General features: G+C 42.1%; 1 long non-coding RNA gene across 2 annotated transcripts; it reads left to right on the forward strand.

Annotated features, from left to right (window-relative positions):
• Positions 1-13,563: 13,563 nt before the first annotated feature.
• LOC144059239 (uncharacterized) lies at positions 13,564-17,080 on the forward strand. 2 transcript variants are annotated; one of them, XR_013295608.1, is made up of 4 exons: positions 13,564-13,825; positions 13,931-14,198; positions 15,317-15,426; positions 15,504-17,080. It is a non-coding gene; the product is annotated as an uncharacterized LOC144059239 (long non-coding RNA). The 2 variants fall into 2 exon arrangements; XR_013295607.1 differs by having other exon boundaries at positions 13,564-14,198.
• The last annotated feature ends 10,373 nt before the right edge of the window (positions 17,081-27,453 follow it).

Raw genomic sequence — 27,453 nt, forward strand, 5'->3', positions numbered from 1 at the left:
AAAGAGCATCGAGCCACTTCGTGAGGTCCTGTAGGAAATTCAGCAAAAGTAGTTCGTCTGTAAAGCACATCACAGTCTCCTCTGACCACTGACCTCGTAGCTCTGCTGTTAGTCGATTTCTGCTTTACAAATTCATTTAGTAGTGGTGGTGCCAGTCTATGGAGTATTTTATATATTACACAAGCAAATTTAAAATGACCCATAAGATTGTACGTCTCCAAGACACGACAGTGATGGTCTGAAATATTTTTTTTTTGTGGAACTCCCATGGTACAGTACACTCCAGATGTGTGATTTGACACTGTTAACTAAAACACGCTGTATTCTATTGCTGAGGTACGATTTAATCCAGGAAATGTCTTTTTCTGAAAAACTAGAATGGGTTAGTTTGGATAGTAGGATTTTGTGGTCAACGGTGACTTTCTTTAGGTCCAAAAATACTGCTCCAACACAGTCGGTCTTGTCCAGGAAGCCTTTAGTTTTTTCTAAAAACATACTAAGAGCTCCCTCTCTTGAGTAATGGGTGCAAAATCCGAACTGCATAGGATGTAGATGATTATGACTCAAGCAAAGATGTTCCGTTAACAATCTCATAACCCATTTCTCTATTATTTTTTAAGCTAGGCAAGATGTTAATTGGTCTATAGTTATGTTTGTCCGTATGATCCCCGGTTTTTAAAAACCATATGGCCTAACCATACCCACTTTTCAAGAGGCAGGGACCACTAAATGCTTAATTGACAGGTTCACCATATGCGTTATTGGTGGTATCAGTGTGTCCTTATGTTCTTTAATAAAATTAACATCAAGATCATCATTATCCTTAGCTTTTGAATTGTTTAGTGAACTAATAATGTTGGCAACCTCCTTTTCATTTATCTAATCTATGTTAAAGACAGGCTGCGCCTCTTTAATAGGAATTGTAATCAGAAGGATGGAACAACTGAGACTAAACAAAAACTAGGCTTGTCAAAAGAGTGGAAGAATTGGCAGAGTTTGAGAGATAGACTAAAATCAGTAACTCCAGGCTCAAATGACGACAGTTTTTTGTGTGTGTCATAATTTATTTTCATTTTTGTTTGGGCAACACCCAACGAGTTACGGAACAAATCACAGGAATTATGCAGTTGTTCATGAAAAGAACTAACATAAATCCAAAATGTTTAGTTTGGGAATGGATTCATCTGCGAGCCACTTTTCGCAGTGGGCCGCGCAATGTGTCCAAAAACTAAAATAGCTGGACTAAAACCAAGAGACCCAAAACGTAACAACGGCAAGCCCTCATCCCATTCACGGTTTGACGTAACATGCTTCTTAATGTTTGATGGAATCTCTATAATGCACCCTGGCTCTCTGGATGATATGCGCTCAAGGTGTGATGTTTAACTCGGACATGACCTGGGCAAAGTTTGGAAATAAAATTTGACCCTTGGTCACTTTGGCTGCTTCTCAGGAGACCAAATATGGAAAAGAACTTCACAAGCGCTTTCACAATGGCACAGGATTTTAAAGAGCGTAAGGGAACAGCGTCTGGATAACGTGTAGCACCACACTTAACAGTGAGGATGTACTGATTGCCGAATTTTGTTTTTGGAAGGGGACCAACAGGAATTGGCTTCACGGAGCAGCCTGGTTTGGTTTCCCGGCAACCTGACAAGTTGCACAGGAACGACAATATTTTACAGCATCGGACTTGTACGTTATCTTAATCCCTAAATGACTGTAACATGCAATGATCATGAACCAAATTCAGAACTTGAGAATGGAATTGCTTTGGAACTACAATTTGACAGACTGACTCATGTGTGAGACTAGTACTAGGGAGACTAATGGCGCACCAAGACACCATCATCAAGGCTGTAAAACACTGAATGATCACACTTGGGATTCCCCATCAAAGAAAAACAGCTGGACAAAGTTACATCCGAATACTCCTTTATTTCAGGAGCAGGACAGGAGCTAACCGGATGTAGTAATGATACTCGCACGTTTCTGTTGTAGAAACTGCACCAGGGCTGCGGCGATTACTTTTGGGGGATCTAATCTTTCGACCAACGGAAACTGCATCACGACGAACAGGTGGAGAGAAAACGTTTTTGTGTGTCAAAGCGAATTTCTAAACAAAAAATACTCTAGTACAGGGAGTCCTCAAGTTATGGCAGCGTTCCGTTACCCGCATTTCAACTTAAGTCGGATTTCACCGTTAAAGTCAATGTTTAAATAAAAATACTTTGTACAGTAATTTTAAAAAGCATATCTGCGCGACCCGGAAGACCAATATTTCCTTTTTTCCCGCACGGACATTCATTGCTGACGGACGACAATGCGGAGCTAAATCATACTTAAACACGGAAATGTGATGCGCCTGATGGCGAGCTGACCTGCTGATGGACGTTCATTGCTGGAGGTAACACAACACAACTTTAAATAACTTTCAAATGGCGTGATTACTGTGGGAAATTAATGAAAAAGAAGATCCTACGGACGAGGCCGCAAAGTCGAAACGACGTAGGTCGCGTACAACGTAACCCAAGGACTCCACTGCAGTAGGAAATAATTAACTATTATGTGAATGAACAAGAGTTGTCATAGCAATAATTTTTTGTTTTCAATGTTTTATTTAATTTTTACTACCTAATAGGGGTTAAGCTGTGTGTAAAGCTTAATTTGCAATATTTATATTCTTATGGACTGCAGGGTGGGGTTAATATATATTGATTTGTAGTGTGTTCAGGTGTGCATGTAAGTGCATTTGCCAGCTAAATAAAAATGAACTTGGCCATCAGTGTGAGAGACTGATGCAACACAAACCAAGATCTGCCTTGTCAAGAGCGCTGCGGCTGCACAGCGTTCCAAAACAAGTTTCCCACATAACTTTGACAAACATAACAAACTAAATACGAGTGCGCTGTAGAAAATTAAGGACCAATTAAGAGAGAATTAATTACTGACTGACTTTTGGATTCAAGTTTGTGAAAACGCATTTAAAATGACAAAACACACAAATTTACAACTTATCCAATATAAAATTATTCATAGAACATACATTACTCAATATATGATGAAGAAAATGGGACTCTCATAATACTCTCTGTAATCTTAGAAAAACTTTTCGCTATCTTGGACTGTAGGATACCTTTATCTCCAAACTTGTGTTTGCTCGGCGACCTAACAACAACTGACTTACCACATAAACAATTTCAATCTACACTTGTAGCCCTTACTATCGCAAAAAAAACAATCCTTGTTAACTGGAAAAATAAACAAACTCTGAATATCGTCCAATGGTCTAACCTCCTCATAACTCACATTTTAATGGAAAAAATATCTGCCTCAAATAAAATCCAAATATAAAAATTTATAGAAGCATGGCCTACGTATATAGAATATTTTAACCTAACTCTGGTTCCTTAATTCAGCCTGTTAGCGAGAGCCACCACATCGTGATAACTTACATTGATGTTTCTGTATTTGGAAATTTGAAACTAATGGTTGTGTTTTTATAGTCAGGAAACCAGTTGCTGCCAACAGGATCGAGCAGATTCACCTCCAATGGGCACTAAGGGTTAATATTCGGATTCACTGCATGCCAGGGGGTTAATTCTATAGGTGCTGTCCCCCCCTGGCTGGGCGTGGCTGGGTCTGCCCCTCTGTTGGCTGCTGGGTGGCGGCTGCGTCTTGGCCGTTCCCTGGGTCTCTTGGGGGGTGCTGCGTTGCGGGGCTCTCCCTGGTGTCCGGGGCGGCGCCGCCCCGGCATGGTCCGTCGCTCTAGGGCCCGGCGACGCGGTTCGGGGCCTGTGGGCCGCCGGGGTGCCCCGTGGTCCCCTCTCCCCTCCCCCTTCCTCCCCCTTGCTGCCTCTCCCTCCTCGCCTCTCCCCGCCCGTCCTCCGCCTCCCTGTCCCTTCTCCCTCGTCACCCTTCCTCCTCCTCTCCCCCTCTCTCTGCGTCCCTGCCGCTGCCTCCTGCCCTTCTTGTCGTCTCCTTCCCCCGTCCCTTCCCCCTCCCCTGTCCGCCTTCCTCCCCCTCCCCTGGCCCGGGGTCTCCATCCGTGGCCCGGGTCTCGGCGCTCCGGGGGCAGGGAGGGCGGGTGGGTTGGTGCTGTGCTCCGGTGGACCTCCTTGCACCTCGGTTTGGTGGGCGGGTGCGCCTCCCGCCCCCGCCCGGTTGGGGGGGGGGGGGGGGCTGGTCGCTCCTCTTAACTCACTGCACTAGTTTTGCACAATACATTTTTATAGAGATATAGGGCACATAACACACTTTGGGAGGGGTGGGGTAGGGTGGAAACACCGTCTTCGCCCTACAACTCCCCTCCAATTTTAATGCACCACACAACTGTGTGTGTGTGTGTGTGGGGGGGGGGGGGGGGGGCATTGGTTGGGGCAGACCGCAGTATAGAGCAGTGCTGCGGTCCCCTGTCCGTGCCCCCCGCCCCCCATTTATTTTTTTTAATGCACCACATACACTCACTGACATGCCTGGGAGGCGGGTAGATCGGAGCAGAGGGGGATATCATTTACCTCTGCTCCGGTTCACCTGCTCCCAATTTTAATGCACCACACGCACACACTTGTATATACACTAGATGGGATCACATTCAAGGTTTAAGGGTAGAGTTCGCCAGTCGGCGAGCTGGCGAACTCAGTAACAGGGTTAACTCTCACTAGTTACGCTGGAGTGACGACCGGGGCCTTTCCCCGCTGGGCCTGGGGCTCGGGGGTGCCGCCCGTCCTCCGGTGCCCCCATCTCCCCTTCTGCCCCCGGTGTTCCGTCCCTCCACGCGGTGGGGGATGGGGTGGGCGCGGATGCCCTCTCTGCTCCGCTGCCCAGCCCCTCTTCGGCGCCGGGGTCGGGGGTCGGGGCGGCTTTTTTTTTGGGGGGGGGGGTGCTGGGGGTGGGAGGGTGTCTGGGGGTTGGGGGCGGCTGGGGCTAGGTTGGGGTGGATGGGGGGCAGGGGGCAGGGGGGTCGTGGGGGGAGCGGGGGCTGTGGGCCGGTGGGGTTTCTGGCGGGCCTGCAGTGCCCCGTCCTGCTGCATTGGGTTGGGGGCGCGGACCGCGTTGGGGTGGGGGGCGCTCCTGCTCCTGGGTTTGCTCTCCGGCCGGTGGCCCCTGCGGGGCCCGGGGGTTGTCCTTTGGCGCTGCCGCGGCCTCGGGGACCCTGAGGTGTTGCGCTTGCTCTGTCCTGGCGGGGGTCGATGGCTCCCCTCTTTGGTGGAGATTTTCATGCACGCCAGATCTACCACACCAGCATCTATCGAAACTCAGACACAATCTTCCTCAGGTCATTGAATCGGTGGAGGCTGGTGTCTGTGGATCTCACTCTGCTTCTTCTGACCTTCCTTCCTTTCCTCAGTCTCTCCTTTGGTCTCTCAAGGTCTCCCTGATTTTTTAAATTTAGATGTCTCTGGGGTTGGTGAAGGACTCTGGTTGGTGGCCTGGTGGGTGGTGTCTGGTCGGTGCTAGATTTCACTTTCCTTTCTTTTCTTTGGTCCTTTCTCGGGTTTCCTGACGGCCTCACAACTCTGGCTTAAAGTGTTCGGTTTAGGGAAACGGTATGGGATTTTTTTTATTTTTTATAGGTTTTAGGTGAACTAATGAATGCACACACGCACGCACGCACGCAGGCACATACACATTCACCAACATACAAAAAAAATAAATACAAAAAAAATATATATATATATATATATATATATATATATATATATATATATATATATATATATATATTTAAAAAAAAATTAAAAGGAGAGCAATGATGATGACATGTCAAATCGGTAAAATTACCGAATGAGCAATACTGAGCTCTCCAGAAAAAGAAAAAAAAAGAGAAAGAAACTACTAAATTCCAACAAATTAGGCAGACCTCAAGGGACCAAAGGAGAGACTGAGGAAAGGAAGGAAGGATAGATGAAGCAGAGTGACAGCCACAGATATCAACTTCCACCGATTCAACGACCAGAGGAAGAAGCAGATTGTGTTTGAATTTCGATAGATGCTGGTGTGGTGGATATGGCATGCATGAAAACCTCCACCAAAGAGGGGAGCCGTCGACCAAGAACCAGCACAGAGCAAGCATGGCCCCCCTGGCCACGGCAGCGCCAAGGCACAACCCCTGGGGGGGCCACCGGCTGGAGAGCAAACCCAGGAGCGCCCCCCACCCCAGCACGGCCCGCGCCCCAACGCAGCAGAACAGAGCACCAAGACCCGGGCCATGGATGGCACCCCCGGCCCAGGAGAGGGGGAGGAAGGCAGACGGGAGGGGGACGGGACAGGGGGAGGGGACGACAAGAAGGGCAAGGGGCGGCGGCAGGGCAGCAGAGAGAGGGAGGAGGAAGAGTGACGAGGGAGAAGGGAGAGGGATGCCGAGGACGGGCGGGGAGAGGCCAGGAGGGAGAGGCGGCAAGGGGTAGGAAGGGGGAGGGGAAAGGAAATCACGGGGCACCCCCGGAGGCCCACGAACCGCGTCGCTGGGCCTGGAGCGACGGATTGACACCAGGGAGAGCACCACAACGCAGCACCCCCCAAAAGACCCAGGGAACGGCCAAGACGCAGCCGCCACCCAGCAGCCAACAGAGGGGCAGAGCTGCCCACACATTTAGCCATGGGGGAACAGCACCTATAGAGTCAACCCACTGGCATGCAGTGATTCCGAATATTAACCCTTAGTGCCCATTGGAAGTGAATCTTGAGGAGTTGGTGACTGTAAGGTGTGATTTAATGTAGTCTACTCAATCCTGCTGGCAGCAACTGGGTTCTTGACTGTAAAAACAACCATTAGTTACAAATTGCCAAATACAGAAACAGCAAAATAAGTTATTGCGATGTGGTGGCTCTCGCTAACAGGCAGAAATAAGTAACCAGATTTAGATTAAAATAGTCTATATACGTAGACCATGTTTCTATAAATTTTTACATTTGTTTTTTATTCGAGGCAGATATTCTTTCCATTAAAATGTGATTTATGAGGAGGTTAGACCATTGGTCGATATTCAGAGTTTGTTTATTTTTCCAGTTAACAAGAATTGCTTTTTATTTTTCCAGTTAAGAATTGTTTTTTTCGCGATAGTAAGGGCTACAAGTGTAGATTGAAATTGTTTAAGTGGTAAGTCAGTTGTTGTTAGGTCACCTAGCAAACACAAGTTTGGAGATAAAGGTATCCTACAGTCCAAGATAGCGGAACATTTTTCTAAGACTTTAGTCCAGAAAGACAAAACCGGAGTACATAACCATAAAGCATGAAAATAAGTGTCTGTAGTGTTTTGTAAACTCTGAAGACAAATGTCGGAGTCTGAGAGTCCCATTTTCTTTATCGTATATTGAGTAATGTATGTTCTATGAATAATTTTATATTGGATAAATTGTAAATGTGTGTGTTTTGTCATTTTAAATACGTTTTCACAAACTTGAATCCAAAGGTCAGATTCCGGAGCTATAGACAAGTCTGTCTCCCATTTCGAGATGGGTAAATCAATTTTATCAGTATACGAAAGTAACTTATATATTTTTGAGAGGGTTTTTTTTTCCGGAGAAAGCTTGGTAATATCTTTAGCTAAAACAGGCGGTTGGAGCGTACCCCAAAGTGTTGGAATTTGTTTCTTTATCATACTTTTAACTTGCAGATAATGTAAAAAAAAATCAGTTTTTTATTTTGTATTTAACTCTTTGACTGCCAGACGTTTTCAGAAAAGGGATCCCGTCAGTGCCAGCCGATTTAAGCATTTTGACTGATCTTTCAAGGTCTAAAGAAAATTTTCTCCTTGGATCGGATCTTGCCGACACACCTGCTGCCCATTAGGTCATCAGGCCAAAATAAAAGCCTGGCAGCAACAGAGAGGAGTGTCGGGTTATTGCTCTGTGACACTACTCACCATACCTGACGTTTTGATACTGCTACCTTTCTAGAGTCAATCTTTCTTGGTGTTGTGGACACCACTAGTATTTAGACTAGTAGCGTTTTTCTTTAATCTACTTTGTATACTACACTCCTCTCTGTTTTATCCACCCTCCGGTGTGATTTTGTGTTTTCTTGTTTCTGCCCACGATGTACGCCTTTTTGTCATTGTCGCCTCTTATTGAGCAACCTTTTTGTCCACGTGCTGTGCGCTTTTTGTTGGTTGATTAAAATTGAGTGACTTTCGCCCTGGCTTGGTCTGCTCTTTTCATTTGGGGTTCAACAAACACTACCCATTTGTGACACTTGCCACTACACTTGCCACTACACTTGCCACTACACTTGCGGTCGGTAAGTTGGTCTCTCTGTTTGTATTTACGTAGTCTCACTCATAGTAAACAAAAGCCAAGGTCATAAAATGCAGAAAAGTCAAGCAAAACGAATGCCTTTATTTGATAGATATTGTCGACATGATCACAGAGCATGCTGCGTGCTAGCCTAGCTTCAATTGAAATGTAGTGACACAAGTTGTAATCGCACAATGAAGTCTGACATTTGGGCGCAGTTGGTTTTGAGGACGCGAGGAAGATTTCCCCCTCAGTTTCATAAAAACCACGATCCTTCCCATCCACTTTTGCCGCGGCAAAAATCGGTAAAACTAACGTTCCTCTTCCATTGGAACATGGCGCTTCTGCTCCAACTACTGATGCATTTAAGGTACACAGGATATGTCGGAATTTGTAACTCTGGCTTAGAGTCCACAGAAAATGTTGTGTTTGGACTATGGAAACACACATACTACCAAATGAAAGATTGGACTCTCATCTTTCATCAGAAAAAGTTTGTTTCTACCTTATTACGTTTTTCAGTAATCAACAATAGAAAATGGTTAGTTTCACCCAAATGCTCTGTTTTGAAACAAAAAACGGAGAAATCAAGCTTTTTGTGAAACGATATTATTTCATGCACTCTGGTGAATTTGAGACCTTTTTTTTCCATGAATGATGCCACAAACACCTAAACAGTGCTTTACTTCTGTAAAACACTACCACCAACAATGAAAAAGTGTTTTTTGATAGCAAAATATGTTTATTTACATTCAACAGTGTAACAATTTGACAAAAGAATTTGGCAAACTATTTACAAATGTGTGCAACCGTGGTACTATTTACAATTGTGTGGATGTTTCAAATACAGTTTTTCTTTTTGTAACACTCCCCTGCGTGCAAGGCGACGCAGCAGGATTTGCACAACAGATTAGTTTCACTGCGATGGCCCCTTAGCGTGCAGACGCTACACTTTCTTGCTGGCTTTTTTTCCCGGGGAATAGCAAGTATATACTGCAGTGTGTGTTTGGCCATGTTGCCATCAAGTCTACTCTCAGGATCATGATACGGTGGTGTTACGTCTGGCTTCCTCATGTCCTTCAGTTCCTATACCGGGTGGTTGATCCATCTTATCCGCTCCATTCATGGTGGCATCGTAGTCCATAACCAGTGTCTTCTCCGTGATCAGACTGTACCCACTCCTCCGATGAATATGCATTGGACTCGGGGCACTCTTCGTCGTCCGATCGAACGTCCGCCTGAGCGTGCTCGGTTGTGCTCCGCGTTTTCCGGCGTTAGCATCGCTAGCCGGTGAGGCTTTATGACGTGATCATAGCCGCCGCGTCAATGCTTCCAACTTCGGCGTCAACCTCGAAGTCACCATCATCATCATCATCGTCGTCATCAATGTGCTCTTTAGCATTGGTCGATGCTTTTCGTCTTTGAAAAAAATGCTCAAGCGTGAGCTGCTTGCAACCGGTCGCCATTATGGCTTCCTCAGCCATTGTCCCCTCAACACTCTAGCGACGCCTACCCAATCTTGTCCAAAGAGAGTCATCGCTGCCATCTAGGGGCCAAAAATAGGCATTATACTAACTAGATCTGCTTGATATGTTCAGCACAGCTGGCCAAGGCTTTCCTCCACCCGTTTCCCTAAAAAAAAAAAAAAAAAAAACTTGATGAACGTCTTTTAACGTCTTTGGCGCTCCTCCGTAGGTTTTTACTAAACGTCATTTAACGTTTTTGGCAGTAAAAGAGTTAAGAAAGCAGTTTTAGGAGAAAGGTAAGATTTATTGTATGATCATTGCTGACACTCCGGTGCGGTCTAGATCAGAGGTCCCCAACCCTGGTCCTCAGGGACCGGTATCCGGCCTGTTTTCCATGCCTCCCACAGCCAACACAGGTGGAGATCGTTATCAGCCTTCACTAGAGATTGCTGATTAGCTGATGATATGAATCACCTGTGTTGGCTGTGGGAGGCATGGAAAACAGGCTGGATACCGGTCCCTGAGGTCCAGGGTTGGGGACCTCTGGTCTAGATGACTGCTATTCTCATGGTGGTCGCTAATTTTCATGAAAACGAAACACATTAAAGTTACGATTTTCATTTGAAGATTTTAAGCCTACTTTTGGGCTGTAATTTCTGTCTCGTTAATTTTGTGAAAGTGGCATGGTGACACAGTGACCGCTCACAACTTATTGACACTGATCAACTAGCATGTTTTTGGCATAGGCTTCTATAGCGCTGATACTTTATATTAATTTTTACATCTAAGCAGCATCTAAGTGGCCTCTGTAGGTAAGCTCGAGGCCTTTTTGGTGCATTTTCACCATAATGTATAGTAGCTAGCATGTTTTTGGCATAGGCTTCTATAGCGCTGATACTTTATATAAATTTTTACATCTAAGCAGCATCTAAGTGGCCTCTGTAGGTAAGCTCGAGGCCTTTTTGGTGCATTTTCACCATAATGTATAGTAGCTAGCATGTCGTAGAAGCTAGCAAGGCTAACACTGAGATAGCAGACAATAAACATACCTGCAGTCGCTCATATTGGGGCTGGATTTTCAGATGCTGGCCCATTTCCGCCGTCGAAATGTAGAGCGCACATATAGGTGTATTTTCTGACATTTGTCACGTAAATCCATGCCGTTTAATTGGACATGCTTGAATTCAGCGTAGACATTCCTCTGGAAACTTCTTTCATTCGATCCCGGTCACAACATCGCCAGTCACATAGCGGCAGACACCAAAGCAGCAGAAGTTTGTTGTAACCATAATATGTCTGTTAAGTATATTTATGGTGAAATAGCAAGTCAATTTACAAGTTTTGCCTTAGTCGCCTGCCTGTTTATGGTCCGAAAAATCAACTGGCCATGCCCATGCAATGTGCGCTGTTCTAAGAATAGTAGTTTGGGCGTAATTGTAAACTGCCCTATTGGACAATATCCCACGGCACACCAGACAGTATCTCACGGCACACTAGTGTGCGGCACAGTTGTTGAGAAACACTGTCATAAAATGTGACAGCAAGTAAGTAAGTAAGTAAATAAATAAAGTAATACACACGTATGTATGTAAATACATAAAAGTAATTTTTGGATTGAAACATGTAAGATGTCACAAAACGTCAACGGGATTGTGTAGGCTCAGGCTGTATAATTTGCAGCGCAAATCAATGACGTCATTGATCGATCGTGCAAATATGACATTACAGGCGATCACCGATCATGCATAAAATGCCAAATACTGGTTGATCACAATCAAGTCGATCAGATCGGCGTGAAGTTTTTCACTTTTCAGAAGTTGAAGTGCTAGTAAATATAGATACATTTTGGTGCCGATTGATCACCGTTTTTTTCTTTTAAACATTATTAGTGATGTGGTTTTGAATGGACAAATTGTGCGAATTATATCCGGTTCCTCCGCTGACTCCCACAAAGACAGGAAGAGAATGGGGCCTGTGGCCATTTTGCTGAGGAAAAAGGAGCATTAGTAGTTACCTTTTACTGATTTCCTCAAAACAAATTGAAAAATTTTAAATGCTAATTAATATAATTTTCCTGATCAAAAAATGCATAGTCTTTTGGAGTTAGAAAATGGGTATCTTGGCCAGATAGCCTCTTTAAATGTGAAAATTAGTTAATGCTGTAAATCATTAAGACATCCTCCACTGACAAACAAACAACCTGTTGTGGCACACCCCCTGGAAAGTGGTTATAATGACGTTATATGCAAACATCTCACATGTTTATGAAGAATTTAGTTCATATAACATACTTGTTACTCCGAGAGAACACACACACAGGGAGAACAGAGAAAGGCCGCAAATGAAATTTAGACCCAATCCAAGATTGACACAAATAACTGATTGACACCGCTGCAGTGTTGCAAAGCCTGTCTACTGTAGTGTCATAAAACTAATGCCAAAGATTTACCGCTGTGTTCAAACACATTATATGACAACTAAGTCTCTATGACAAACTTTTTAGGGTGAAAGGGGTTAGCAAAATCTGATTGTCTCTTCAAAGAAAGGCTGGAAATATAAGGCTATTAGCCAGCACATATTTATTCTATAAGCCCCTTGTGGAAAGACACACCTAGGATGGCTGCTCCCTTGGAAGCTAATCTTGTGCCATAGCATAAGCTTATGTTAAGCAATTAGATGAAAGGAGAACATGTAAAGGAGTATAATGTGAGTCACAATTTTGCAAAAATGCATCTTACTGCAGTAACCACTGAGGGAAGTTGTAAAATAAACTAGGGATGCATGATTACTGTATGCCCCAATACGATAACCGATAACTTACTGTTTCCCAAAACAAATAGAAAAACAAAACAGATACAAATAACCAATAACATTTTTTTGTATGCAGTAGAACCTCAGAGTTCGCAAATGTACGGAGCCTGCTGTAGATTCCTCATTAATGCTATGGTAATGCATGCTTTAGTTCAATGCTGAGTTTGTGTATTTTACATCGGCATATTGTTAGACTGCTAAGGGTTTGTTGCGTGCGCTGTTTTACGTCAAGCACATTGTTGAACAGCAAAGGGGGTGGGGGGGTTCCTAAGTAAGGAATGTATCGACTTCCTTGGCTATTTGTGCCAATTTTCACTAATTAACAACAGCATACACGGAAGTAGACATGGCATGGCTCAGTGGTAGAGTGGTCATCTTCAATCCGTGAGGTTGTGGGTTCGATCCTCACCTCTGGTGACCATGTTGATGTGTCCTTGAGCAAGACACTGAACCCTAATTTGCTCCCTGGCAGTGCCCTGTATGCCAGCAGTTGACCACTGATGTGTGATTGTGTGCGTGAATGGGTGACTGTGAGGCATTGTAAGGCGCTTAAGGCACCAACCACATTGAGTAGATCCCTGTTTCTCAGCCCCGTTTCTCGAGTACCCCTATCCAGCCTGTTTTCCATGTTTCTCTTAGCCAACACACCTGACGATCGTTATCAGGTGTCATGCAGAGCTTGCTGATTAGCTAATTATTTGAAACACCTGTGCTGGCTATGGGAGATATAGAAAACAGGCTGGATAGGGGTACTTGAGGACCGCGGTTGAGAACCACTGATGTAGATAACGCGCTATATAAAAAGCAGTCCATTTTCCATTGCCGTTACAGTAGTTCCGACGGCGTGCTTCGACTATACATGTACGGGACAAAATTATAGTGAAGAGGAATGAAAACTGAGAAAACGGTGTCAAGCGAACAAAGAAAGTGTTGAAGCTTTGTTAAGTGGAAGGCGTTCCTTTGTCTTTGATGAGGTTGCAAAACTTAAAACTAGCCGATAATCGTTACATAATGAAACTTGTTTACATTCGCGTTCAGAATAGGGACGTCCCGATCACATGATCGGAAATCGGGCCCGATCACAGTGGTTGCTGACTCGATTGGAATCGGACGTTGTCTCCTGATCAGGACTCGGATGAATAGATGTTATTTTTATAACTTTTTAATAGATAGGGAGATGCGCGGCTGTGATGGCACAAAGCGAGACTTCATTTTTCCACACAGTTTAGCGTGTCGCATGGCGTCACTTTGCTACAGTGACACTATTGATGCCATTGAGTGGCGGGGCTAAACAAGGAAATAACACGGAGGTATTTGGAAGTAGACGATAAGTTATTATTTTTAATGTGGAAGCGGAGACGGTGTGACTTGCACTGTGTGCAAAGTGAGCATTTTGTGTGGCACTTCACTGACAGGCAGCTGAGCAGCCACACCTCCATTAGGCGGTGGCAACTCTGGCATGCTTCGTGTCATCCCCGCGGATCCAGCTGTGGGCGTGCTTCATTTCGTCCCCGACTCCCTGCGGATCCAGCTGCAGTGCCCGCGCTGGCGAGTCTGGACATCCTTTGAAGGAAGCCCGGTGCCTAGCCTAGCGTGAATCCGGAGGGTTGGACGTCCTTCGCAATCGCCAAATCCCGCCAGCAGTTTAGCATGGTGCCAGCCAAGACCCAAAGTCAGGAGATGGTAAGATTAAATACATTTTGCTTGCTTGCTCTTCAAATGTAGCCTTTTGTTTGTAGTTTCCTTGTTTCATGCACATAGATACTGTATTTTTTCTTCCTAAAGTAAAACAACATTAGGTTAGCCCATCAATTTGTGTTAAGTAGCTCGCTTTAAAATGGCTACAATAAGTTCTCAAAAATAAAGCTGGACTCGGCGGAGTGTGCCTCAGAATGGGTAGAAGATTGTAATCTGTGCACATCTCTGTCCGTTCTTGCGAGCTAAAAGAATTTAAATCTCTCGTCTTCCTTCCTTGTCTGTGTTCTACGTAAACGGAACCTGACAGCCGATCTCAAAATGAGGTGACTCGGACTTGGGTCCAAAAAAAGTGTGATCGGGACATTTCTAGTTCACGGCATCACTTCCGCGTTCTTCCTCTAAAACAGTGCTCCTCTTCCACGCACACGCTCTGACATCCGCACGTCACACAGCATTCAGGTGTGCACACAAGCGAATCCTCGTCCCCACACAAGCAAATCCGCATCCACGCAACATTAATGAAATACATTATTTTCAAAAGTCACAGGGAGCTACAATAGAAGGATGAAAGAGACACACGTGGCTTAGCCATAGGTTGCTGACCCCTGTCCTAGATCATATTACATGCATTGTCATTGACAACATATAACTTATGAATGAATACAATTTATTTTGATCAGTCATAAAAGAAAAAAAAAACACGTCAAAAAAGAAAACAAACAGACCGGAAAGGCACACGCTAAAGCTCACGCTTATTTTCGACCCATCAGACCACTCAAAATATAAAATATTGCACACAAATGATAATAAAATGAACAATGCAAGATCTAAACATCAACTTACATTCTCATCTTCATCAATAACGTTACTTTTCAGCAAACGTTTAAAGGTGAAGTTCAACACTTTCACTCGGAAATAAACACTAGCTAAATGCAGGATGCATACACATGAACTTCTCCTCAATCTACATCTCTGTGTTAGGGATCCTGCTGCCCTGCCCTTCTCGTTTTCCCCTTTTGCCTTTTTGTTCTTGTATGGTGTGTGTGTGTGTGTGTGTGTGCGTGCGTGTGTGCCTGCTCGTTGCTGCTCGTTGCTGCTGTTAGGGGAAGGAGGCATAGCTGAGACAGAGGCCAGGTGTCGGCAATCACCATCAACCTAAATAAGCCAGCCATGGACCTCAGCTTGGAGCCAGATCGTCTTGTCTTGTTGCTCAGTCAGTCCAATCTAGCGCTCTCATTACTCTTGTTGGAAAGTGCTTTGTTGCTCACCCGTTTGTCTACTCTTGCCCAGGTCATCCTCAACTCACTCCAGTTGTGTCTGGACTCTCATCTGCTAACCTGCTTGCCGACCAGAGGTGGACGCGTTGATGAATTTTAGAGATGGGAAGTTTGACACTGAGACTCCGGAGCATGTGTCAGCCGAGTGAGACAGACTGCTCGAAACAATGTATCAAAAGCCCCGATCAAACCTCCGTGATCACGTGCTGATGACGTATGCGGCTTTATGCGCGCTAATGACATACCGGAAATTACGTAATTGATTCAAACCTTTTGGCGCTGTGTCAGCTGTCAAAAGGAGACACCAAACAAACACTGCCTCCCCCGCGCCCAGTGCTTTACAGCCTTTTGAGAGAAAACTGACTTGAGAGAGCTTTAGGATGGAGAAGAAGCCGAACACAATAGAGCAAATATTGTTCTTTAATAAGAACAATATAAAAAGTTGGGCACAAGCACAATTCCCTCATGTACATACTGGTATTTGCTTTATTTTCACTGTAGCACAAGCACAATTCCCTCATGTAGATATTTGCTTCACTTTATGGTCACCTGGAAAAGTTAGCTATTCGGTATGTTTCCAACAAAAGTACTCCCACAATGATGCATTTAAAGTTTCCAACTATGCATTATTTTTAAATCGCGTGTAGAAGATACAGGCTTGACCCAAGTATTTTCCACCGAGTTGCTATAAGCGCTTCTCCAAGACCCTCAGTCACTTCTCCCAAAGACTGATGTTGAAATACTTGTCATCTGGCTTCACAGCGCACTTGTGTCATATCCAAATCATGTTTATAAAAATCGAATGAGTAACAGGACATCACATTGAACCATAGTACTGGTACAGTGTCAAAATATTGCAACACTTCCATGTGTACCTGATGATCATTAGACAGACACAAATGTAATACTGAATGTACTGGTGTTATGTTGGAATATTAATCAATCAGGCGAATCACTTTGAAGATTATAGCTGCTATGACTCCAGCTGACACCAGATGTCACCGGTACGATCTATCTTATGGGGCTTTGAAACTTTGACTCTTTTTCCAAATCAATCAGCCGAAAGCCTCAAAAGCTTCACAAGGCTTCATTGTCCCATCTCTAATGAATTTTGATCATTCGGCAATTGTCAACAGTCAGGATTCTCTTCCATCATTGTCTATCCGGCGAAATCTTAAATTGAACGGCAGTGACTGAACTTTCATCAATGTTGATGAACTTCCTGCTCACTTTTGGAAGACTCACATCAACCTTCATGTGGTAAGTATTACTGATACCAAGCTGTAGATACTGCATAACACACTTCCGAAGTCATTGCTTGTGACACCACTTACTGTCATGGTTTAATGAAATAAAATTCCAATTTCCAAACATATAACAAATACAGCCAAGTAAAATGCACATATCTAAGCAAAATGTATGGTTTATAATTGAAGAAAGTAAGACATTGTGAATTTTAGACATGGTTTCAATTGAAGTGCAGTGTGTCAAATGGAGATCACTGATTGGCTATTTAGCTAGAAAATGCAAATCCAGGCAAAGAGTTTCCTGGGCGATGACGTCCCATTTACAGCATTTTACACCCCATTAAATAAGAGTGATGAACAAAGATTTTGTCAGATATTTATGCAAGCTATGTTCTTGAATGTAGATTTGCGTTGAATTGTGTCAATAAAAGCATAGAAAAAAAAAAGAGTGATCTGCTCATTTGTTAGTTCAATTTGTTCATTAAATTCATGTGGAACCTTCGTCTCTTGTAATGACAATTAACTTAACTTTGATTTGTGTTATGATCTATTTTTGGAATTAAAGATGACTCAGCCTAGTTAGCCTACTGGAGGGAAAAATAACAACTGATTTGCATTTCCTGTCTAGTACTAGCACAGTGATTGTCACCAACACCAATTTGTATAAAAAGCAAAATGACATAAAAATCTCTTAATACTTAACCATTTTAATAAAAATCAATGCTTTTACTTCTCGTTTGTTTCCCGACTGTACCATGAATGTTTTGAGCAAGCTTGTGTCCATTTAATACACTTCACTTAATACAACTATGACTGTGGGCCGCACTACAAACAACATCCCAACCATGTGCCTTCCTTGACATGGCGTGAAAGGCAATGATTTTGAGGGTCTGGTTAAAGCTCTAAGCAATCTAATCACGATTTTTGTGCTGTTACAATGTGACACACGTGTATCACATACATGGTCACTGTCAAGCCTGGCACTAGTATGTAGCTGGCTAAAATATAATGCCCTTGTTCTATATGTTTTTAATGCTGTTTGGCGATCTGGGCAGCCAGCTCACTGCTTCCTTCTCGTTGCATATCACGTGAGTCGTGACCACCACATATCAAGTGACTGCATGATGCAACAGCGAATAAATCTCCAACTATTTATTGACTATTGTGAATAAACATATTTTAAAACGGTATTTTATTTCATTTTTCAACTAACGAATTATTTCTGTAGTATCAAGTTAATGGGTTTATGCTAGCGCCATTTTTTTTTCATGCTTGCAATGCATTGTGGTCTGACACACACATAAATAAATATATATTTATATTTTTTTGCTTCTTTTTTTTTGAGAGAGCTCAGTATTGTTAATTCGGTCATTTTGCCGATTCGACATCGTCATCATCATTGCTCTCTCTTTTTTTTTTTAATACTGTTTTATTATTTTTTGTGTGCATGTGCAACATCTAAATTCCAACAAAGAGAGACTAAGGAAAGGAAGGAAAGATAGAGGAAGCAGAGTGAGATCCACAGACATCAGCTTCCACCGATTCAAACACCAGAGGAAGAAGCAGATTGTGTTTGAATTTCGATAGATGCTGGTGTGGTGGATATGGCATGCATGAAAACCTCCACCAAAGAGGGGAGCCGTTGACCCCAGGACAGAGCAAGCAGGGCTCCCAAGGCCACGGCAGCGCCAAGGCACAACCCTCGGGCCCCGCAATGACGAACGGCAAACCCAGGAGCCAGGAGCGCCCCCCACCCCAACACGGCCCGCGCCCCCAGCCCAACGCAGCAGAACAGGGCACGGCAGGCCTGCCAGGCAGGCACCTCTCCACATTTTTGCCTTCAACTCTCTGCATGCAAGGATTGCCTTCTTCCTCTTCAGGCTGGACCGGTCTATCCAGTCACAGTCATGCCCAGGAAGGCACTGTGAAAAAATTGCAATATATTAATAATTTTTTCATATGGGCATGTAACATGTTAGTTATCATGTGCAGATAAATGTGTTAAGTACAATCAATTAAATTTATAGTTTGACCGGCTGTGCATTAGCCACCTGTCAGCAGTTGTTGCACCCACTTCTGCTTGTACAGCAGGTTGTTGAGCTCTAGCTTGGCCTTGTACATCATCTCATCCAGGTATCTTCCCATGTTCCTCCTGGACATGACCTTGAACTCAGGACAGAAGAAAGCAAACATCTCCCTGGTGTAGGGGTGTTCACAAAGGCTAAGGGGGGAAAGTGTCTCCACAAACCACCTGTAAATAAAAATTTAAAAACTATTTAATACATTTGCAAATGCAGTAAGATTAATTACATTAGTGGCATTACGGAAAAATTAACTTGGCAATTTTAAACAGTTAAGTTTGAAATTTTGTTTCCAAAAATAAAATATTGTTCTTTCCTTGGGAAAATCTCCCTGGCTTTGTCCTGGTTGAGCTTGTACCTAAAGATTCCTCAACCGAGAGCTGGCGCTTCTTGGAGGGATGACCCTGCGCTACCTTACTGTTTCAAGACAGCACAGGTAGGAGCTCAGCCTTCTTCCCAGGGTGCATCTCTTTGAAAATTAAAAACAATTAAAACAATGTTTATCTTTACAAATTTTGTCTTATTTATTTTACAGTTGCTCTGTACAAAGCAAGTACTGTTAAAGTCTGTTTAAAATAAATTTGAAACTTTTAAATTTTAACTCACAATTTGATAGTGGGTGGTCAGATGCGTCCTGGAAATTGAGGTGTAGGTCACATCCTGGTTCTTGCAGCCCGGATGCATGCACTTGGCCAAGCTAGTGTGCATCTTTTTCTTACGTTCGCCTTACGTGATGAACTGGTGAGTGGTGTAATATTTCTTCAGCTAAACAAACTTATTGAGCCTACCAGCTCTTAAGTACATTCATCCATCCATGCATCCATCCATTTACTACCACTTATCCGGGGTCGGGTCGCGGTGGCAGCAGCTTTAGGAGGGAAGCCCAGACTTCCCTCTCCCCAGCTAGTTCCACCAGCTCCTCCGGCGGGATCCCAAGGCGTTCCCGGGCCAGCCAATAGACAGTCTCTCCAGCGTGTCCTGGGTCGTCCCCGGGACCTCTCACCGTAATTACACAGTATACAGTAAAATTAAAATTCTAATTCTCCCCCTTACCTTTCGCAGTTCTGAATGTAGCCTTTTAGCTCCATTATAGCCAGTGGTTCCACACTGTCCTGGTTGTGGTCCTCAGAGTTACGGAGGGACTCGGAGTCGGCATTTTCACCAGTAGGTGACAAAGTTCTGTTTCTCTTGCTGGCAACCGTATCCATATCCATAAGATTACAAAAAATAGAGCAATGACCAGACGGCACTTGTCGTTTTTGTCTAATTCTTCTCCTTTGTCATCAACATCTTCTTCTCTTGGCGGATTGAGATTACTTTATATGGGCACTGTTATACATTATTAACATTTGTAATTCTTTATTTCATATATTAACCAAGTTGAAATGTTTTATGGATGTGTCAGTAGGTAAAATAGTGTTGACCTTAACCTAAGCTGGTACGTTGTTTGGTCGAAAATTCCTTCTTAGTGTTCTGTGCGAAAACACATTCTGTTCGTGAGAGAGAGCGCGCACTCCCACAACTATACTACATTAGGAGCTGTCCAGTTCAACTTGTTTGTGAGATCTTGTTTTGGGAGAAAGTACGAAAAGTACCCTGAAAGTATATTTTGTCTAGAGATGAATACAGCTGCAACTGTGTACTGAGAATTCTGTTTTTCAATCTGTTTTTTTCTGTTATATAACATATTTACTTATTCATGAGGGGAGGAGAAAGAGGCATTGTTCTTTCAAACTTGATTGTAATAAAAAGCTCGCTCTTCGAAGGAGGAGGGGCATTATTGACTGAAACTCCTTTAAGTTCTATTCAATGATGTGACTGGAGGTCTCCGGAATAAATGTCCTTGCAAGGAACCCTGTTCACGGAAATCTCATCATTTGATTTATTGGACACGCAAAAGTTTGTATTTTTAACACAACCTTCTTCAGCACTCAGCAAAAATCTGCACATTCACTATTTATTGAAAGACAGAAATAAAATAACTTCAAAAATCTCAACCTAGACTGCAGCTGCTGTTAATAGAAAGCGTAATTAATTGTAGTGTAAAAATAAAATACTAAAATGGCTTGGCCAAAGAAGTCAATGGTGAGGGCGTGAGGCCGTCATCATTGGTTGGCTTCAGATGGCCCGACAGTCACGTCACATCTGCCCACTGTTAATGTCAACATGGAACCTTTGTTAGTAAGAATGAGATAATGACAATTAACTTTACTGAACTTTGATAAAAAAAAATTATGAAATAGAGAAAAATTTACCCAGGCAGGTTGCGAGAAGGGAAAGAGCCAATCACAGCGATTGTCATCAACATGAATTTGCGTAAAAAGCTAAATGACAGAAACATCTCTTAATCTGTAACAATTTTAATTAAAATCACTGCTTTTTATTACTTTAAGTTTGTTCCCACATGCACTATGAATGTTTTGAACAAGATTGTTTCCATTTAATACAGTTCACTTAATACACCCATGACTGTGGGCCGCACTACAAACAATGACATCCCAGCCATGTGCTGCTAAAGGCAATGATTCTGAAAGTCTGGTTGAACTAACTAGTGCTCGATTTACACTCACTAATATGGTGTCTTACTGTGACATAGTGCTGGTTGGGTTATTGCATCTTGTTTATTGCATAACCTGATTGATTGTATAGTATTTATTCCTAACTCTGCTTGGGAGAAATTGCATGCACAACTAAGTGGGTTTCTCTCACTGACAAATTCTTGACGTAGTGATGGATTGATGATTACATTGATTAAAGGAAACCCACTTCCGTCAATCGTTAATTCGTTCTTTAATTTTTTTTTTTGCTGTCAATTGTCAGTAAAATTGGCGTTCGTCATTGACGGTTTGACGGATCTTCCGTCAATCGTTAATTCGTTCTTTAAAAAAAAAATTGCTGTCAATCGCCAACAAAATTGGCGTTCGTCATTGACGGTTTGACGGATCTTCCGTCAATGTTAACGGATTGCCCACCTGTGCTGCTGGCCTGCCTGCTCTCCTGTTCCCCGGATCCCGCGCCTCCTGCTTGGACTCCATTCCCTGCCTCCCTGACTAATTGTGGCCTCATTAAACTGCTTGCACGTGTTATACATTTTTAACATTTTTAATTCTTTATTTCATATATTAACCATGTTGAAATGCTTTATAGATGTGAAGTAGGTAAAATAGTGTTTGAACTCAGTATAATTTAACCTTAAACTAAGCTGGTACACATTGTTTGGTCTAGAAGTTCCTTCTCAGTGTTCTGTGCGAAAACACATTCTTTCGTGAGGGGGAGCGCACACACCCACACACACACCACTGACTCATCACTCACGGCCACTCTAGATTTTGTTTTGGGAAAAAGTACCCTCAGAGTATATTTTGTCTAAAAATTGAAACAGGTGCAGTCTGTGTACGAAAATAATATTATGTAACATATTGTGTGAGAACCAATCTGTTCTACTCATTCTTAGTAGGAGGAGAAGGGGCGTTTACTTTCCAAACTCGATTCTTTAAAAGCTGGATTCCGCAAAGGGAGGGGGCACATTGGGCACTCTTTAATTCCACCTTTTTACGTGATGTAAATTGTTGCCGGTGACCGGAGAATTCTCTGTTTAATAAATCATCCTTGCAAGGTGTTTTTTCTTACAAGAAATCTGTCTTCATATTTTTTGGAACACGCAAAAGAGGACAAATAATTGGTTTCAAAATGGTGACCCCGATGCTGGAAAAACGACGTTTTGCGAGCGGAGCGTTCACGGACGAATAAAATTCCAGGCCATATTAATTACGGTAAGTGGACACTTTATCCACGTTTTAGGGATTCTGTCTGTCTGTGAGCGCTTCGGCTGGTATATTCGTCTTGCAAAATTATATTGGAGATGGAATTTATGTAAGAAAAAAAAAAAGTCGTTTGGTTGGACGCGAAGTCCCAGATTTCGGATTTTACCACGGTATTTGAACTGTACACGTACGTTGTGGTTGTTAGGCATTGCGCTGAAATGAAAACAGGCTTAAAATATATGTCGTTAGATTCTTGGATGGAATTAGGATGAAGATTATGGATTGACACAGCGGCCAGATCGCCCGCTGTTAGGAAATCGTAATAAATTCCGTGAATAATGGATTATTTTTCTCAGCGCAGATGAGGATTCTGCACAATTGAATCAAATAATTGTGAACAGACAGGCTGAAATGGGCGTACAAATTTGACAAAGTTACGCTATTAAGAAGCCGATAAGACTGCTTCATGATTGACTTAAAGCAGTATTTACGTAACGTTACGATGTTTTTTGCACAATTGAATCAAATAATTGTGGCAAACAGGCTGAAGCAGTATTTATTATGGAAAACACATGGCAGTCTCTTTATAATAAGGTCTGCTTCAAAGTTGGAAACAACGCTTCGCTGCGAAGGAGCCGATAGACTGCTTCGTGATTGATTTAAAGCAGTATTTATTATTTTGAGAGGAGATCATGATATTTGTTGTGTGTGAATTGTATGTTTTGTATTTGGTAGAATAGTCGGACGTCATTGTTATTGTTTTACGGGGCGCAAAGAGCTAATTTGTCGACTAATATTAGTGTATTATAAGTGAGACGTCACTGCATTTATTATTATTTATATAACTTTAATATAATAATAACTACATAGGTTAATGTTTAATATAAATTACGGGTGCGCTTTTATTCTGAAGGACTGAATAGCTTGACCTGATAGTACTTCCGCTAGACGTAACTAAAGCTTCCAGGTTAAATAATCCGCGTTCAAAAATAGAGTAAAATATATTTAATATTGAACGATGGGACTTAAATTTATTGTGGAAAATGTTAGTCTATTCCAATAAGATCTGGAATTTGTTCGATGGTTTTAAAGGCGGCTGTTTAACTGTGTATTTCCGTAAACGCCGACCGCTGATTAGAAAAAGTATTAGAGCTATATGTATTTTTATATAGTGGAAAATCCCAGACGTAACTTTAAGAAAAGTGTATTAAATGATGATTAATGCTGAAGTGTTGACTTTGGATGGTTTTGTAAAGACAGCTCGTATGATTTTGATGTGTTTAAATAAATAGCTTTATATTTTCTATTTTCTCGCTTTGCAAATAAAAACAGCTGTATAATATGAATTACGTAATAAAATAAATGAAACCGTTTAGTAAACGCTGAACGGGATAAATTGATTGGGACGGTAATATTACTAATAAAATCTTTAACGCTAAAACCGCGATCATCAGTGTCTACGTTAAATAATTAAACGACATTACATAAATTGTTGACATGACTGATTTTCTAAGCCCCTCATTTAAATCTCCTAACGACTAATGTTGAATACTTAATCTGGCCTCACAGCGCAAATACGTCATATTTAAGATTATGTTTAATACAAAACGAACGAATATAACACGCACATAACATGGAGGTACAGTATTAAAATATTGCAAAGCTTTGATGCATATCTCACGCTTATTAAACATACATAACTGTAAAACTGAATGTATTGCTGTGATATTGGAATTTTAAATTAATGACGCGAGTCAGTTTGAAAATTGTAGTTGCTATGACTCTAGCTGACCGCCAGGTGTCACCCTTTTTCCAAATTAAAATTGCCAACAGCCTTATAAACCTGGCAAAGAGGTAATATTATGTTTTCTATAAAAAAGAAGATGTTAATTGTGTGATTGTTAATCTGCTTTTAAAGGTTAATGAGAAAATATATATTAAATTTTTTGGGATTGGGTTTTAGATGAAATATTTCAGTCTCCACTCTCCGCATTTTAATAATAATGATAATAATAAATAAAAAACAAATAATTTGAATGGCAACTAATGTGGAATATTTTGTTATAAATTGATTGTTTTTCCCTTATGATTTTTCTCCTACGCGAGAACATTATTTAACTTTGAATATCTTTTCAGAATTTGGTGTCAGCCATTATGAGAGGAAAACGACAAATTCCTTATCTCCCGCCCGGGGGGTGAAGTAATGTATTATTTGTATGAAAAAAGGAGACTTTTCTCCCTTTGTTAATTACAATTTAAAAAGGGACTTTTCCCATACTTATAAATAGAAAAATAACTTTTTAATTTCTCCTGAATATATTTAACCTTTGAATTTCGACATTTGAAGTCCCATTTCAGAATTTGGAGTCGGCCATGCGGGTGCCGGAGACTGGACAGACCATTCCATGGGGGAGCCATCTGGGAGAATCACATTTTTGACATAATTTGAGGCGATATGTAATTAAAAATAATCCCTGACTTGATGTTTGACCAAAAGCTGACAGGGCGGGCTGCGGCCTTCATTTCTTGAGAAATATTAATTGAAAACTACACACTTGCCAATTGTATTATATTTGTAAATTTTTAGAGCAAAGCTGTCCTTTCTTATCTTAAGTATTATTTACGAAGGTATGCAAAACATATTAAGTTAAATATTGTAAAACATAACAATATTGAATTATAATTAGCAATTATTTAATTGTAAACTTTTATTGTTTTGGTTACTTTTTATTTTTAATTAATTAATTATTTTTAATTATTAATTATTAAATTATTTTTTATTTTTTTACATTTTTATTATTTTTTAATTAAAAAAAAAATAATATATATATATATATATATATATATATATATATATATATATATATATATATATATATATATATATATTATATATATATATATATAAAGGAGGATTTTGTTCTTCCGACTATTGACTGATATGTTATTACCTAATACTGTTGGGGCAGATTTTAATGTTTCAGTCGAGTGAGGTTCATTGGTCGGGGTCATTATTTCAAAATAAGGTCAACTGGCACGGGATGGACCGATGCAAGCAGGACACAGGTAGCATCAAAACCAGAAGCTGCTGACAGCAAAGAGACCGCAGCTGCTACCACCAGCAGAGGGGGCGTGATGCGGCCATCATCAAAAATATCTGCCCTTTTCCCCTAATCAGCACTACCTGCCGCCACCTGCTGGGCAACAACAGCGCTCCACATGCTGGGCCTACCACCACCTGATGGACAGCAGAGGTTCCTGGCACCACCTGGTGGAAAATTTCCACAATGACTGTGCCGTGATATACAAATGTGATAAATGAAAAAACTGCTCCAATGCACACAGTGCTCTGCACGAACTTCCTTACATGCATTCCTGCGTCCCGAACTGTCCTGTGAATCCTATAGGAAAACATCTTTTGAAAAACTACTCCAATACGCTGATGACTCCGCCCTCACCAACAATGTTTACTTGAGTTAGTGATACCAGACCATATGATGTGATATCTGACTGTTTACACTGCACTCTATATTTTTGACAGACATAAGGTGATAACATTTACAGTAAAACATTACGTAAATAGAACTAACTGATTGGCAACACTCTATACACACAGATTTATTATATTCTAATTCTCTTTTGATTTGATCTGATTTGTTTATCTCTGTCTTTTAAAACAGTCAGCTGGTGGGACAAACATCAACAAAGGAGACTAGCAAGCTTAACTCTTTCACTGCCATTGACGTTTATAGACGTCAAGTAAAAACCTACGGAGCACTGCCAATGACGTCTAAAGACGACATCCAATTATTATTTTTTATTTTTTTTGAAACGGGTGCGGGCAAGGCTTCCGGAGCTGTGGTGAAAGTTTCCAGCCGTTTTGTTGTGCCTAATGACTATTTTTGGCCCCTAGAGGGCAGCGATAACTCTCTTTTGACAAGATCGGGTGGGCGTCAGTAGAGGCGGAGCTAGAGCGCCGAGCAGGAGATGAGAATGGAAGACAAAGGAAAAATGGCGGCCGGTCGCGAGGAGCTCATGCCCGAGCCGTTTTTTTCAAAGACCAAAAGCATCGCTGAAAGAGCACATTGTTGACGACGATGATCATCATCGATGATGAAGATGAGGGTGGTGACTCCGTGGTTGGGAAGCATTGACGCGGCAGTAGAAGACGTTAGATGGAGCTAGATGGAGGAGGGAACGGGCAATGGCGAGCGTTTGCAAGCAGCTCTACACTTACAAGACGAAAGGCATCGACCAACGCTAAAATAGTACATTGATGACGACGATGATCATCATCGATGATGATGAAGGTGAATCCGAGCTTGACGGCGAAATTGGAACCGCTGACGCGGCGGCTATGACGGTGTCGTAACGTGGAGCACAACCGAGCATGCACAGGCGGACGTTCGATCGGACGACGGAGAGTGCCCCGAGTCCAATGCATATTCATCGGAGGAAGTGTGTACAGTCTACTACTTGCTTTTTATTCCCCGGAAAAAAAGGCCGTCAAGAAAGTGTAACGTTTGCACGCAAAACGGACCAATGCGAAAGTGAAAGTAAACTGTTGTGCGAGTCCTGGCGTCTCCTTGCACGCAGGAGAGCGTTACAAAAGGAAAAACTGTATTTGAAACATCCACATAATTGTAAGTAGTACCACAGTTGCACACATTTGTAGATAGTTTGCGAAATTGTTTTGTCAAATTGTTACACTGTTGAATGGAAATAAACGTATTTTGCAATCAAAAAACACTTTTTCATTGTTGGTGAAAGCGTTTTACAGAAGTAAAGAACTATTTAGGTGTTTGTGGCATCATTCATGGACAAAAAGAAGTGTACAATTCACTAGAGTGCATGAAATAAGATCGTTTCAC

The sequence above is a fragment of the Vanacampus margaritifer genome, chromosome 10, assembly GCF_051991255.1.
Source record: "Vanacampus margaritifer isolate UIUO_Vmar chromosome 10, RoL_Vmar_1.0, whole genome shotgun sequence".
In the NCBI taxonomy this organism is placed as follows: Eukaryota; Metazoa; Chordata; class Actinopteri; order Syngnathiformes; family Syngnathidae; genus Vanacampus; species Vanacampus margaritifer.